At 41.2% G+C, this 16,758-nt stretch overlaps 1 long non-coding RNA gene across 1 annotated transcript; it reads left to right on the forward strand.

Annotated features, from left to right (window-relative positions):
* The first annotated feature begins 5,395 nt into the window (after positions 1–5,395).
* On the forward strand, positions 5,396–14,520 carry LOC147005448 (uncharacterized). Its single transcript, XR_015046597.1, has 3 exons — positions 5,396–5,609; positions 12,512–12,648; positions 14,401–14,520. It is a non-coding gene; the product is annotated as an uncharacterized LOC147005448 (long non-coding RNA).
* The last annotated feature ends 2,238 nt before the right edge of the window (positions 14,521–16,758 follow it).

The raw sequence follows: 16,758 nt of genomic DNA on the forward strand, positions 1-16,758 counted from the left end.
GTGCTAAATATTAATTATTATTATTACAGATATGACCTCTGGAGGATGCTTACTACATTCCAGGACTTTACAAGGACAACTATGCAACTTGTAATATAACAGAAACTTTTTGGAAATTCTTCAAAAGAAATTTGGAATCTACTAGCACTACAAATTTGGAAAGAGCAAAAGTCCCAGAGGAAGTTGCACTATCCGTAGCTTCTGGCACAATCGCAATCAGTGTACTTAACATCTAATGGGAATTAAATGTCACTTGATAGCATCTAATTGTTGGGTGTCAGAACTTTGTACACGGTCTAAAGTCTTGAGAGAGTGCTTAACCCTAACCACAAAAGTAACAGGAAATGTCAGGTCTCAAATTTTGAATTGAGGACCAGGGAATGTTAAAATAGTTAGTAGATTGCCATGTTAGATAAATATGTAAAGGCTGACCCAGGCAATGTGTTATTAAAGGTTAAACATAATAAAGAAACAATAAACAAAACACAGTAGGGAAGATTAAATATATGTTCTGTAACAATTTGTGGTGGTTAAACTTTGGTTAGTGCATTTTGGTTTGAGGACATTTTGCATATTTTTAGTATTCTCCAGAAAGCTAAAAAAAGTCAAAGTCATGTGGAATGTTACATGGGGGTAGTTATATGCAAACATATACTTTCTGTGGTTCAGTGCATACATAGGAATGGGGAGATGGCTCAGTGAATAAAGGTGCTTGCCATGTGATCTGGTTACATCCTGTTGCTATGGCAAATACCATAACCAAAACAACTTGGAGAGGAAAGGGTTTATTTATACTTCAGGTCACAATCCATGATTAAGGGAAGTCACAACAGACACTTAAGCAAAGACCCTGAAGAAGAAATCATGGAGGAACTCTGCATGTTGGCTCACTCACTGGATGCTGCTCAGCTGGCTTTCTTATACAGCCCAGAGTCCAAGGCTATCTGCCTAGGGATGGTACCACCCAGGATGGGCTGGGAACTCATAAATTGATTAGCAGTTAAGACAATTTCCCATAAACATGCTCACAGGCTAACCTGATATAGAAAATTCCTCAGTTGGAGTTCACTCTTCCCAAGTGATTGTAGGTTGCATCATGTTGACAATAAAGGCTACCCAGAACATCGTGTAAGTTTAAAGACCTGATTTTGAATTCCCAGAACCTGTGTATATAAGCCAGATGGATGAGTTTGAATACCTATTCCTGGAGGCAGAGACAGCAAAAAATGACTTAAGAGTCCCTGGCTCTAACAAGGTGGTAAGTGAGAAACAACACTCTTACTTTTATATGCATATCATAGCTCAAGTGTGCTAGTGCAAACAAATGCCCATTATATATGTATACCCACACACGCAATTAGAGGTAACAAATGTAGAAGAAAAATATTCCAAAGGAAAGGAATGATGGATGAAAGCATAATTTTAGCCATTGTTTTTGACAAGGTATTATTCATGGGTAACCCTATTAAGCATAATTATGTAAATGATCACCAAAGTATAAAAAGTCTTTGGCAATGTTTAATCACTCATATGTGGGGACCAGTTAAGAGTGGTTTGGATTTTACCAGAACTTCTATTATTGCCATGGAATAATAATTAAGAAAGGTGAAAGGGAACTATAACATCTGGGCAAAGTTGGGGTAAGTATGTTCAAAATACACTGTACATGTATGAGTATTCAGAGAAGAAATCAACAGTACTAAAAACAGTTATATAGTAGAAGTATAGAGCAACATAGGTAAGGTGACACATAGACACAGGGTTGATAAGCTTAATGAGCCAGTGAACCAAATGTCATATTGGAACAAGTAGGCTTGAAGAAGTAGAGATAGCCGAATGAAATGTTTGGAATCAAAACTCAGAGATAGTACAGGGTGTGACCTGGTATGACATGAGTGGGTCATGGAGAGCAATGTGGATAAAAACCACAGACACTGTGGAGACAAAGGGATTTGGAAAGTGACATCTTAGGTCACATGGTTGTATTTGGAAGTTGATAGACGATGATACAAAAGGCACAAGAGAGTGAGGGGGCATTGTAGATCAAGATGTAGATCTTGCAGCTCTTTCTCCAGCAGCATGTCTGGAGAAAAGAGAGTGAGGGGGCATTGTAGATCAAGATGTAGATCTTGCAGCTCTTTCTCCAGCAGCATGTCTGCCTGGACACTGCCACTCTCCCTACCATGACCATAATGGATTCAAGTTTTGAAACTGTAAGCCATCCCCGATGAAATGTTTTCCTTTGTAAGAGTTACCCTGGTTTATGGGGTCTCTTCACAGCAATGCAAACCCTAAGACAGAAGTGGAGAGAAGAATGGGGGTCAACATATGTGAAACTGAGTTCCTTGAGAAACTAGGTTTCTGATGATGCTACCTGTGAACCGGTATTGAAGCACTGTGAGTTTTGCTTTGGAAATCACAGAACACTCTTGTGCAGTGGTCTAGTGTAGCTGATCACTCCTGCAGCAGGAACTAGAGTAGCGGGGAGGAGGTCTCAACCTTGAGATGTCAGAACAAAGGAAGTGTAGAAGTCTCAGTCTCAGTGTAAACAGCTAGAGAATGACTGTTACCCAGCGACCTCGCCTTTCTATCAAAAGCCTTTTCAGTGATGCTGGTAACTGGAAAATCTCCCACAGAACCTCTGAACCCCAAAGTCCCTTGCTCTATGACTCCTTTGCAGATCTGTTCACCCCCATAGTCATTCCCTCTACAATTCGAAGCTCTGTACACAAACAACTCTCAGTTGGCATTTATGTGCAATTATCATTTATCTGATTTTTCCATTACATGATGATTCATCCAACATAAGAATGTGGTTTAGGTTTATCTATGGCATAGAGTGATTTGTGTCTATGAGCTGGATCACGAACTCAGGACCTACTAGGCAGTTACTTGTCTTTGAGGAGTAACTGAACCAAGACCACATCAGCTATATGAGCACCATTGCTAGCTTTTGAGAATTTCTAATGAGTAAGCATTGTGGTATGTATGTAAACCGGCCGCATAGTTGCTATCTTAAATTCTGCTCTTGTTTTCATTCCAAAAGACATGAGTGCCATTGAAACTGTAGAATACATGAAGAAAACATATTCTATTAATTCTATTGTATTCATTATTTATTTGTTCTTATTTTATGTATATGGGTATTTTTACTGCTTTTATGTCTGTGTACCATGTGCATAGAGTGCCTGCAGAGGCCAAAACAAGATGTCAGATCCCTGTAATTAGAGTTATAGTTGATTGTGAATCACCAGGTTAGTGCTGGGAATTGAACCCTGGTCCTCAGGAAGAGCAACAAGTTAATTTAATCACTGAGCCACCTCTCCTATCTTATTTTTAAAATAACTATTAAAACAAAGATGTCTTTCTTTAATTAAAGAGAAAAAAGGGCTTAGATATTGTCCAATAGTATTTTGGGTTGTAGACAAAATATGGAAAGTATACTGTTTAATCATAAACTTGTTTATGAATAGGCAAATGAATGTAAATGTTAATTCTACACAATCAGAAAGGAATATGCAAATGCATTTAAGAGTCATGACGTTTACAGAAAATTTGAAATAAGAAGTCAAGTTAGACGCTCTACTCTGCCTTTATGTACTTAAAGTTATAATACTTTTTTTCCATGAGACAAACTAAGTTCATGTGCTTTTAACTTGGCAACAATCTCCTTACCTAGAGAAAGATGCCATGGAAGGGCAAGGGCCATGATAAATTCACCTGAAGCAAAACCCTAGAGGATCACCAATCTCACCCATCTTTTCTCATCTGCAGAGGGGATCATAGCAAGCTCTTTCCCTATATAGGGTCTGGTAGACAGCTCTTTGACCTTCTGGAGGAAGAAAACATGTGCAAACCTTCAAGTCCTAGAAACAACAAAGAATTCTACTTGTTTATCTGGCGGGAGTATCGTGTTCAGTCCTGACAAACAAAGGCATCCTAAAGAGTGATGAAAGTACTCAGCGCCTGGCATCAGTCATGTAACAGTACAATGGTTGTCCCTGGGCTACAAGTAGAAATAACAGCAGCCGTAGCATGTTCGTGGAATTAGAAATGTTTCTAGGCTTTATATTGAATAAATAAATATACAGTTTTATTTAATGAACTCGATTGAAGTGTCCAGTTAAGCAAAATGATTCAATGATATGACTAAAGCCCATAAAACACAGTGTTTTGAATTCCATAGCTCGATGGTCCTCATTCGGATAGTCAGAAAAATGGTAAATCTTCACTCCATTTATAACTATGTAAGCATCTTGGGGTTTGCAGAAAAACAGGGCAGTGGTAGGTTGATTATGAATTAAGTGGCTCTCCGAGAGGCCAGGCTGATCAAATTAGTATTTAAGTATGTGGGTAAGAATGTCTAAAAGAACTGTAGTTACTGCTCATTGCCTAATCTGCCCAAACTGCTGGACTCTCAACCTTCAGCTATACTTAGCTTAACTGTTTGAATAGTCCATAATTGCAGTGCAGAGAAATCAGATGAGGCAAACATGCAACGTAACAGCTAGACACAGCTCAGTAGAATTCATTTTGCTGAGAATTATGAGTTTGCAGAGAAAACAGGAAGGAGAGTTTCAGGCTATCCACAGGTTGCTATTAAACCTATCAACAATAATCTCGTAAATTCTTTGTCTACCTTGAATTTTAGTTGTGGAATCTGTGGGGCTCCTGGTGTGGGAAATAAAGGGGTGGGAGAGAATTTGAGTCCCACCAGAGTTCCAGTGCTCTGAGTGGGTGGATCCGGGGGAATGGCGCATGCTCTCTATGAGACCCCGGGTGGGTGTTTGGCTGTGGGAAGTCACAGAACCCCAGTCCTTTGGGGTAGAGAGGAAGCAATTCGAGGTCTCTGGACCTTATGGAGGCCAGAGATGACTGGTTCTCAGTCTTACCGTGGGGATGAGAGAGTCTGGCTAGCTCAGGCTGCTAGTTCGGTGGGCGGCTTGGGTTGGCTGGAGGCTGGAGCTGGAGCACAGGAAGGCCTTCTGGGGGTTAGACTTGGCTCTTTAGAAGAAAGCCAGCTCTGCTGCCCCAACACGGCAGAGACAGTCCTTGGTTTTAGAGCTTTACTGTAGAAAGGCAGAGAGAAAGAGAGAAGGTAGAATAAGAGGCTGGCTATGGCCATGTGGAGAGAGGGGAGAAGGGAGGGGGAGAATGAGCACTAAAGAAGAAAATAAGAGAGGTGAGAGCTTAGAGAGAGGAGGGGCCAATCAACCCCTTTTATAGTTGCAGACTAGCTTATAGTTGCAGGGTAGCTCTGGGGAGGAGCAAGCCTGGCTATTGTTAGGTAACTGTGAGGGTGGAGTCTAGCCAGAATGCCAGGAACTTGGGACATTGTCTGCGTGACTGATAGTCACAGGATTATGGAGTTTGGGGCTCCATGGTGTCAGGCTGGGAGCATGTCTGTCTGGGAGCATGGCACACTGTTCCATCCTTTGTAGAGTTTCTACTGGGTCTCTGGAGTAAGTCCCGCTCAATCAGAAAACAGGCTGCCTTTCACAGTCCCACAGGAATCTATTCAAAAGAGCTTTAAAAAACTTCCTAAAATGAACTATCCCACTGAGATGGTTCCCGAATTTCGGTTGACTGGATACCAATGTAACTAAATAGTAAGTAAACAGACCTGCAACTGTTGTGTTTATGGGATCAACTTTGAATCAGAATGACAGTAGAAAACATTAAGTGTTTAGAGGTGCCAGGCTGTATGGCTAACACATCATGCTAAGGTGTTGAGGTGAGATCCAGGAGGGATGAGAATGGAGAGGTGTTGGTACTTCAATTTGTATGTGGTAGGGGCCAGAGTCTAAAATGTAGCCTAAATAGTCAAAGATCTTTTGTGGTGGTTATTTGTAGCTGTTTTATTACTTCTTAATTAATATTTATAAATCGGAGTTTCTTACCAAGACCTTATACATGCCACTGATGATATTAAAATGGGATTGAATGAATACTCAGTAATAGGCAGGTGGAACTTCTCTGGAGTAATAAGATGTTGAGTAGAGAGTGTCTTCATTACTGTTCTATTGCTAGGAAGAGATACCATGACCAAGGTTACATATGAACACACACACACACACACTTAATTAGGGGTGTCTTAGTCAGGGTTTCTATTCCTACACAAACATCATGACCAAGAAGCAGTTGGGGGGGAAAGGGTTTATTCGGCTTACACTTCCACACTGCTGTTCATCACCAAAGGAAGTCAGGACTGGAACTCAAGCAGGTCAGGAAGCAGGAGCTGATGCAGAGGCCATGGAGGGATGTTCCTTACTGGCTTGCTTCCCCTGGCTTGCTCAGCTTGTTCTCTTATAGAACCCAAGACTACCAGCTCAGAGATAGCACCACCCACAAGGGGCCTTTCCCTCTTGATCACTAATTGAGAAAATGCCTTACAGCTGGGTCTCGTGGAGGCATCTCCCCAACTGAAGCTCCTTTCTCTGTGATAACTCCAGCCTGTGTCAAGTTGACACACAAAACCAGCCAGTACAAGGGGCTTGCTTATAGTTTCAGAGAGTTAGTTCATGACCATCATGGTGGGAAGCATTTCAACAGGCAGACAGACACAGCACTGGAGAAGTAGCTAAGAGATAACATCTTGATTTGCCAGCAGAAAGAGAGAGGAAGGGAGGGGAGAGGAGGAAAAGAGAGAGGAGGGAAGGAGAGGAGAGGAGACCAAGCCTAGCAAGGGCTTTTGATATCTCAAAGTCCATCCCTAAAATCAAGCCTCCTTCAGAAAGGCCACACCTTCTAATCCTTCCTAAAAAGTTCCACCAACTAAGTAAGAAACAAACATTCAAGTATATAAGCCTTTGCAGGACATTCTCATTTGAGCCAACAAACTGAATCAAATGGTTGTCCTACCCAGAGGATTCCCAAAGTACTTTCTGATGTAGGTATTTTGGTACTTATCAATCAATAGTCCCAGAACTTCAGAGGCAGAATCAGGAAAATAGCATTCAAGATCAACTTCTTCAGCTACATAGTGAGAATTGGAAGCCAGCCAGGTTTGCACAAAAAAGAAAAAAAAAGTAGAATTCTACGGTTTTCATTTTATCTCCATCATCTACTATGTGAATGATTAAATTAAGTTCATCTAGCCATCCTCATAATATTTATTAAGTAGGGTTGCCATGATAAAAAAGAAATGTGACCTACTCTATCTCAGATACACAGAAAAGTACTGTGTGTCTCAGGTAACCCTTGCAAGAGTTAAACCCCATTCTTCTTCATCAGCTTGTTAAGTACACCTCACTTTGCAGTATTAAATAAATGCATTCTTACATTCCTCAAAGGACACAAAGCTCCTTGACGGTTTAAAGTCTGTGGGCTCTGTATCACAGCCAACAGGCGTTCCATGAGTGTGCATGTGTACAACTTAAGTCTCCTAAAGGATACTGGGAACATACAGGGACACAGCTAGAACTTCAGACATTCAAAATTGTACCAAGGAGTAGACACCAATAGCACACACACACACACTCTGTGTGTTTTGTTTCCTGAGAAGAAGAAGAACAACAACAACCCAATGGAACTTTATAAGGTAGGAATCAGAAACTAGGCCAGCTCTAGTACCCAAATACAGACAGTTGAAATATCAGCTACTTACTTTTTTGTTCTTCTTTAGTGCTGACATAGCTTTGCTAAAAAGCCATGATAACCCCAGCTGCTGGCTAGTTAAGAATTCCCTCTGGGGCAGTAGGGTCATGACAAAGTGAGCATAGCTTGAATTGGCAGTGGCTCTGAGGTATGGCCTAATATCAGGGCCAGGGTGCAGCGTGTCCTCAGTATGCAGCATAATTCTGGACATTCTTCAGGCATCTTTTTGTTTTTGTTTTTGTTTTTATTAGCCTTTACAGAGATTCTGTCAGCCATCATTACCTTTAAAAGATCAAATCTAACTGACAATAAAACTGAAAGAATAGATTTTAAATATGCTGTTGCTCAGGGTGCTCAGAGTGTATACTCCCATTTCGGCATGTTTTACCATGATGGTCGTGATATTTGCAGGGGGAAGGAAGGCATTATGACACTCAATGTGTGTTAAAAATTTACTAATCTTCTAGCAACAGTCACAAAGACAACACATATACATAGAAAGGAGAAAGCAGTGGGTTCTTAGAAACTTGAATTTGATATGTAGGAGTTTCATACTGCTGATAAAGATGAAGGAGGATTCAGGGGGAAGAATTCCAGAGGAACTAGTTATATTGGCAAGTCTTGGCCCTCACCAAGGTTGTAGACTACTCCAGAACATACCCACCTCCACTCACTCACTTACTTACTTACTTACATCACACCCCTTTACAGCACCACTGTCCTTTTCATGGCACCACACCCCTCTCACAGCATCATTTTCCTTCTTGCAGCACCACACCCCTCTCACAGTACCACTGTCCTCACAGCACAGGATTATGTAAATCATGTTTGATCTTATCACTTGCCTGAACAGACCACTATCCTCCTTTCACATACCTCCCATATTTTCCTCCATTCTAAGCAATACTGAAGGAATACTTGTCAATTTTTCTCTATTTTCATTTGTCCTTAAAACAACTCTCCAAACCTTTCTTCTCCATTCCACCAAAGACTCTCTTTTCCAGACCATTTGTCCATCTTTGCAACAACTACGGTTTGTAGTTCCCCAATAGCCTGTTCTGTATAATCAGACTTAGCATTAATTAACTTCTCTCATCTGAGCTCTATGTCTGCACGTGGATGTGGATGTTGAAACACCTCTTTTCCATCTCATTCAGCATTTGTTTTGCCTGGCCTCACGTAGGTTCTTCTTCCTTTTCTCAGTCTCTTGTTCTGAAATCTCCTGAACCTCACCCCGGCAATAGTCCTCCTCTCCAGCTACACTCACTTCCTGTATCCTCTCATATGTAATGCTGTACTTTAAATGATAGAGATTCTAAACCTCAAAACTCAACCTTCCGTCTTCCCTTGGAACTTCCCTCTTCTATGTCCAGCTATCAGCCTGGTGCCTGCATTTGTACGGAGACAGGCATCACCAACCTCACATTTGAGAAGACCCCTGACCCCACCCTTATCATTACACCCAGATCTCTCTCTAGTCTTCTTCATATTAGATTGAGGGAAGTGCCTCAGCTTATCAGCCATCCTTAGCAAAATTCTAGTCATCCTTCCTTCCTTCCTTCCTTCCTTCCTTCCTTCCTTCCTTCCTTCCTTCCTCACACCCAATCTCCCTCAGCAATGTGTCATGTTAGGAGCCTCCATTGCTTTCCCTCCCATTAAGACCTCACCAACTCCTGGATCCCTGTACGGCTCTCCCCAGTTTACCTGCAACTATTCTAAACTCATGGAGCCTACTTCCGATGGCAATCAGTGTGTCTCTTTCAAAACATTTAGATCATGCCTTTTCCTCTGTGTCCACTGAACTCCAAAGCTGGGCCTCTGATCCTCAGAGCCTTCTCTGCTCCAGAACTCTGAGCTCCCCAGCCCTGCCCTGCATTTCCCTCAGTGTGCTTCCGCATTGATGTCTTTTGCCATCTGCTTCTCACCAAGTCGTTACCTAATTACACCAATTATTTCCTCTCTTGAGAATAGAGATGGCCATTTGTTTCTATTTAAATGTCACTTTATTAAGAAGTGTCCATGTCCTTCCTAGATCTGTATATCTGAGAAACTCTCTAAGGGACTGGACTGTGGTGACTTCTGGCTTAGGTCCCAGGCCTCAGATGCTGGTCCAGTGCCTATGTTGCCTTCAGTGTCTTTCCTGACTCCAGACAACATCTGTGGCTAGTTGCCAGCCATCGATTTGATCCAACTTGACTTATATCCCAATTAACTGTCTGGGACTGTCCCTTACATGCATTGCTCAGTTCTCTGGCCTCTTTCCTTAGGTTGTTCTGGCTGTTGCTATCCTGTCTGATGTGGATGATGATAAAAAGAAGTCTGCTGAAGTTGTAGGACAGACAGGAGCAGATGTCCTGGCTGACTGGGTTTCACTTCACACAGGCCCTGAACAGAGTCTAGTTGCCTAGAATTTCTTTGGCAAATCAAATGGATTATACTGTGCTCAGTAAATAAATTCTTTACTTTGGCAAAATACAGATGATAAAATTATATTTCTTGTAAATGTGACTGAAAGTCTATCATGCCAGAAGTATAAAGAAGAGAATTACATCAATTTCAATAGACACTGGGTTAATACATGTGATGCTTACTGGTATCTCCAGATAATAGAAATTTAGATGTAGTACAGACAGATGTATAAAAACGTAGAAGGAGTGGAGAATCAATTGATGTTCATAATTAGCTTAAGTTTAAATACAGGAGCCAAATGGGAATTCAAAATAATGCGTGTTTAACAAAAGGTATAGGCTGTTGGTTAGCGAGAGGGATTTTCAGTAATCACAGGAAAAACAATTCAGATGTGATTTTACCTAAAATATCATTACTGTTGCTATTTGAATATCTGTTTAATTGGCTATCTCAGTCAGTGTTTTATTGCTACGAAGAGACACAATGGTAATGGCGGTTGTTATAAAGGAAAACATTTAACTGGGGCTGGCTTACAGTTTCAGAGGTTTAGTCCATACTCATCAAGGTGGGGAGCATGGTGGTACGTAGGCAGACATGATGGAGGAGAAGTAGCTGAGAGTTCTACATCTGGATCTGCAAGCAGCAGAAAGAGAGAGACTCCGGATTTGGAATGGCTTCTTGAAACCTCAGATCCCATTCCCAGTGACACATTTCCTCCAAAAAATGTCACACCTCCTTAAATAGTGCCACTCCCTGGTGATCACTATTTAAGACGATGACCCAAAGTGGTGGTTCTATTCAAAACCACCAAAATGATCTCTTCGGTCCTTCTGTTATCTTTATTTTTCTCTTTTCTTCCTGTTTATAAGTAGCATTTTTTTTTCCTTTGAAACATGCTACCGACTTCTTGAAAAATATCTAGTGCTCTCCAGACCCTAAAAAAATCAAGTCGAACAGCACGGAAGCTCTTCCTTTCAAGCTTTGTTCCAGTCAACGTGTCTTTAGCTCTGAAATAGACACTCAGCACTGAACCAAGCCTGTGCTCCTCCAGGCCTCTGACTCCTGTTATTTTTTCTATCTAGCAATTCCTTTCTTGGCAGATGGTGCATGTTCTTTAAGGTCCGCTAAAAAGTCACCACCTTTGAAAAGCACTTATTTTCATTCAAGCAAGACTTATAAAGCTCTGTCCATGGAGTAAAGATGGCTTGCATTATAAGGATTCTGCCCCGCTGGAGAGATTAACACCCTTATAAAAGGGCCAGTTAGACCTTTCTTGCAGCCTGTTTCCCCCTTCACCTTCCACTATGTGCTGAAGACCACTTAGCACTTTTCTTTTCTTTTTTTTTTTTTTTTGGTGACAAGGGCAGGGCCCACAGTGGATTGTATGCTAGTCACATAGCCTATGTGACCACTCTCCTAAATGGATGAGTAACTCTGGTGGGAGGTTAGACTGAAGGAGCAAGGCATACATTGTGTGGACTGTTTACTGGGTGCACATGATGCACTCAAAACCAACCAGTCCCAACACAGACACAGCTCAGCGGAAGAATCTTTGATAAACTTGCACAAGGCCCTGGGTTCAATACTAAATGCTATTATAACAAACAAAGAGACAATCCTACAGCAGACCTCAGTCTTCATTTCGTTCCCACAGTAAGTCTCAAAGAACAACACTGGGCAGGAATCTTCTGCATGTTCCCTAGATAAAGTTATGATTCCCTCCAATAACTTCTTGTTCCTTTTTGAGACAATGAGTAGGAAACCACTGTCTCTGGGTGGCTTTGGTGACCCTGACCATCAACACCCTAACTCTCCAAGTTAAGCTCACCAAGAGTAGAGAAAGGCTTGGGAGCTCTCAAATAGTCAGAAAGCCCCCAACTAGACACTAGACTCCAGAAGTATGACCCAATCAAGAAATTTCTCCTCCCTGGGTCTACCTAGTCTGAAGCATTGCTTTATCAACACAAAATTAAGGAAATAGGAAAATAAGATGTAATTGTGTATGGTGATATTGAGATAGGATGAAAAGACAGGGAAGATTATGTGTGTTAGGTCCAAAGCAGGCCCCCAAAATTTCAGTGCTGTTGCCAGTGTCCTAAGATTATATATAGCCCGGGCTTAACCCAGGTATAACTCCGACTGGGTAAATAGAAAGATTGTTATTAGGTAAACAGGAAATTAACCTCAACATGCCTCAGGGATCGCACAAGATGGGTTTCTGTTTACCAGGAAAGTCACTACTTCCCACATGGTCAACTACTTCAGGCAAAGTCATCTAGCTCCCAAATAACTCAAATAGCCCACAACAGATTAAAGTCTCCATTCTAACCATCAGGTTGTTCTGGCCCATGTGCCTTCTCCTGCTACCACTACCTTCCCAATGAAACCAGCAAGCCTGCTGTTCTCTACTCTCTGTGACAGCTAAGCAGTTTGTTTCCCAAATAAACTGTGTTTTCTAGCCACAGAATGGTCTAGTTAAATGGTTTCACTTTGTCTTCATTTACAGAGAGAGGCAGAGAGGAAATGGGTCTGAGGTCTCATAAAAATGACCACACACACAGAAGTCATCTTGCAAGGCAAGAAGTTTTCCTTGTGTAGAAAAGTGAAGCTGTGAAAATTCAGGCAAGCAAGCACACCTAGCAGGTATTCGGCTAAGATTTTACAGCTAGTGCAAGGGCCTTATGTCTCACTTAGGTGGTCAGAGCTCAGCCTGACATTTTTGCACCATGAGTTAATATAGAATGGTATAGTTTCTATGAAGAGATAAAACCTCAGCAATATTTTGAATATAGAAACTGCTCACCCAAGAGGGCATTTTACCAAATGGTGACTCTTTAAAACATTGGTGATTCTCTTGCTTATTTAACTCTTTGTTAGAAAAGATAATACATCTTATGTTAATTTCTCATGGTTGGGAAGAACAGAGCCTTTCATCATTGTGTTAAGAAGATCCATGGGCATCAGCAAGTTCAGAGGCAATTGGGGATGGACAAGTCCCTTCATGTTCTGCTTTGGACCCAAACTCCCATCCACAATAAAAAGGTGGAGGTTTTAGGGCTTAGTGATCCTATTGGGGGTCTGGGGGAACTGCTTCTTTCTGGTCCAAAGAATGAAATATGAATTCTACTTCTAGGCAGAAAAATGACATTGTTAAAAAGATTTATTTAATATATGTGAATATACTGTAGATATTTCCAGACACACTAGAAGAGGACATCAGATTATATTACAGATGGTTGTGAGCCACAATGTGGTTGCTAAGAATTGAACCCAGGACCTCTGAAAAAGCAGTCAGTGCTCATAACTGCTGAGCCATCTCTCCAGGCCCCCAAATGACATTCTGATCTGACCCAAAGATTAGAACATTGCATATTACGGTCCCTTCTCTTAAGAGTTAATGAGTCTGGGCCAGGATGATCATCTGGCTATGAGGCCAATCCCCCGAAAGCAAATTCTCCTGAGGATACTAAGAAGATGGGAGGGATAATTGTCTCCTAAAGAGGTAACAGGTGTCTTTATCTCAGAGCCCTCCCTAGAGGCAGTTGTTGGCAGATCTTCACCGAGAACCCTGCCTACGTTTCAGAATTCAAATTTGAAAACCGATCTTTTTCATTTTTATCTCTTCTTTGAATACGAACCAAAATCTTAAACAGACTGGTCTTGAAACTGTAGTCTTTTCTTATGAATCTGCTTGCCTGCAAACCTCTATTGCTGGCCCTAACTCAAAAGGCATTCATTTCTCTTTTCCTAGCCATATTTCTTATTGCTTGCTTGCTCTGTGGTTTTTATTAAAACTTTAATAAAAATTGGCCATTAAGCTTTGAGTCTGTTTTTAAATTCCTCTATCAAGGAGATAAAACAAACAAACAAAAAAAACAAAAAACAAAAACAAAAACTGTGAAAGATAACCCCAGTTCCTGGTAGTTGGTCTTGCTTAGTTCTTCAAGACAAAGAATCTCATATCTCATTTCAGGACATTCTGAAACCCCTTTTGATAACAATCTGAGAAGCCAGAATTACAACATAGTTCACATTTGCTATGAAGGTGGCTGATACCATTTCTTCTTAGATGGTTATTCTATTTCTAATAGCAACGACCTATGTTTGAACATAAATGGCATTGTGGGTATGGCCTCTGTCCTTTTCTCAGACAAACTCTGGGAATCTCTGGGAAACAAGACTATTAACTTTTACAGTAAGACCTCCTACTCTTCTAGCGTCCCTGTGATCCAGACTTTGACCTTACAAATTATAATTCTGGTTGATGCTCCTCTGTAGCCTCCCCTAGCCTAGAGCAGGCTGAGTCAGCCCCATGCTGCCACTGTGAATGAGACCACCTAGGGTGGAATCTTCTGACCTTCTATTGTTCTGTCACCTGCTCTGCTCTTCTCCAAGATGCTATTACCCGCTGAGAGGCTGCACCTGTCTTCCTGAGATATTCCTGAGATGGCTGACAACCTGTCAAATTGGTGACCTAATGCTAACAGCTCTAGCAGACTAAGTGCTGACAACTTGGTAACAAAGCATCAAGAAGCCTGGCATGGCAGGGGATGGGCTTTCCCCCTTTATAAGCACAGACTCTTAGTAAATATTGGGCCTTGATCAGAAAAATTTGTCTTGGTCTCTTTTCTTCTCTCTCCATTTCCTCCCTTACAGCTCCAGCCTCCCACTCAGGAACTCAGTTCGTGTGGCCGCGGGCGGTTACAACGCTCAAGAAGGATCCTGCATCTTACCTAGGTTTCTGAAATATCCTTCAAAGAGAACAACATCAAAGTCATCAGTATCTTATATATGACTTCTCTAAAGACAATGGAATGTTGGACTCTTGGAGATGCTCACACTCACCCTCAGCCCTTGTATTTAACCCCCATGCTTAAAATCTGTATCAAAAATGTCTTTCAATAAACCTCAACTCTTTTATCATACTAGGATGCCATGAAATTCGTTCTGCATCAAAGCCATGGATCCTACAGAGTTGAAGCACTTCCTAAAAGATTAGGGGCTCCTCAGGCCGCTGTGGAGACAGAGCAGAGCTGGGCCGCCTGCCACTCTCAATCTGGACGTCAGGACCAAGTACAACAACAGTGCCTAGGAAGGCATTATTCATATCTAGAGATGCTCAAAGGTCAAACATTGACTTAGGGTACTGAAGGTGTCCCTTGCTGGTGGAAAGGTTCATAGACAAATGTAAAGATACATTTAATTACTGACAGGGTTTTTTTTTTTTTTAAGTGATCTTAGGTAGCTACATTTTTTTAAAGTATCATATAACTAAGAGTCATTGCTAGACATAGGAAGTTATATTTCACTTTGCCTTTTAAACTGGCCATTGCTGGCCTAGTCAAACATGATGGATCCAGACAATTTCTGGAGCAGATGGGTAATAAATCTAGTAGCCAACACAAGTTTTTCACTGTTTTGATACTGTTTCCTATTTGATAGTGACTGTAATGGCAAGCTGAACCTTCCAACATTCTGCCTGCTTTTGGCATGCACTGATAGATTGGCTGGCTAGGAGACTGACTCCCTGGTTACAGTGAGTCTCTCCTTCTAGGAAAGGAAAATATTGATAGCTGGCTCACAGGTCTTGATTCAGAGAGTTTAGTAGTCACAGTGGAAGGACTTTTAAACTTATGACAGTATTGGGGCCATCAAATTAAAAACTGCTTCCTTTTTTTTTTTTGAGAAGGCCCCAAAATAAAACATGTATTTTATATTTGTTGCCATGGACATACCATTTGTTAAATATCTGTGCTTTTCTTGCTTAGAGCAAAATCTCATTAGCTAAATCAGGACAAAAAGAAACCCATATATGAATTTATGAACATTTGGGTAGTTTTCATTTCACAGGATATTTGTTTTTAATTTTATTACTTGGAACATGTGTGTTAGGTAGCTACAGAGCTATAAAGTCAAGGTTAGTCACCTTGTTCATAATTGGTTTTGGACTCTGCCTCCCAAGTCCACTGTAATATACCAACTTTAAGTGTGAGGCATAGGAAGCATTACAATCCTTCAGACTTGCAGCAGGGCTTTGTTGGCCCCCAAAGGAAAGCTATCTCTTGCCTGGTAAATTATAGCTTTGTTTGTTTGTTGTTCTTTGGTTGATTTTATTTTTGTGATAGAGCCTGGCTATGGTAGCCCTGACTATCCTGGAACTTGATATGCAGCCTGAAATTGTTCTAAATTTGTGGTGATTTCTCCTGCCTCTGGCTCTTGAGTGCTACTATTATTGTAATGTGTCACTATGTCTGTTATACCAATCTTTTTGTTGCTGTTTGTGTGTGTTCAATTGTTCGTGTATATGTGAGTAACTACATATGTGTAGGCATGGCCAGAGCACAGTGTCAGGCATCTTTTATTCAGGGACCCTCAACTATATTTTTGATACAAGATCTGTCATTGAACATAACTTCCAGTGACCACTGGTCTCTGAATCCATGACAACAACTGGGTTTTCTTTCCCACCATGGGATCTTGGGATGGAATTCAGGAACTCATTCTTTCACACTAAGCACTTTCTTAAGTGAGCTACCTTCCATTGCATGCCTATCTGCCCATTGCATGACTAATTTTTGTTGTTTAAATTGTGTTTCTTTTTCTAAAATTCTTTGTTGTTAGTTTGTTTGGTATAGGGCCTCAACTGTGCAGCCTTGGATGACTTGAAACTCACTATGTAGATCAGGCTGGTCTTGACCTCATAGAGCCCTGCCTGCCTCTTACTTCCAAATACTATAATTAAAGATGTATATC

This window comes from Mus caroli, unplaced genomic scaffold (assembly GCF_978045245.1).
Source record: "Mus caroli unplaced genomic scaffold, Mus_caroli_1 scaffold_3, whole genome shotgun sequence".
NCBI lineage: Eukaryota > Metazoa > Chordata > Mammalia > Rodentia > Muridae > Mus > Mus caroli.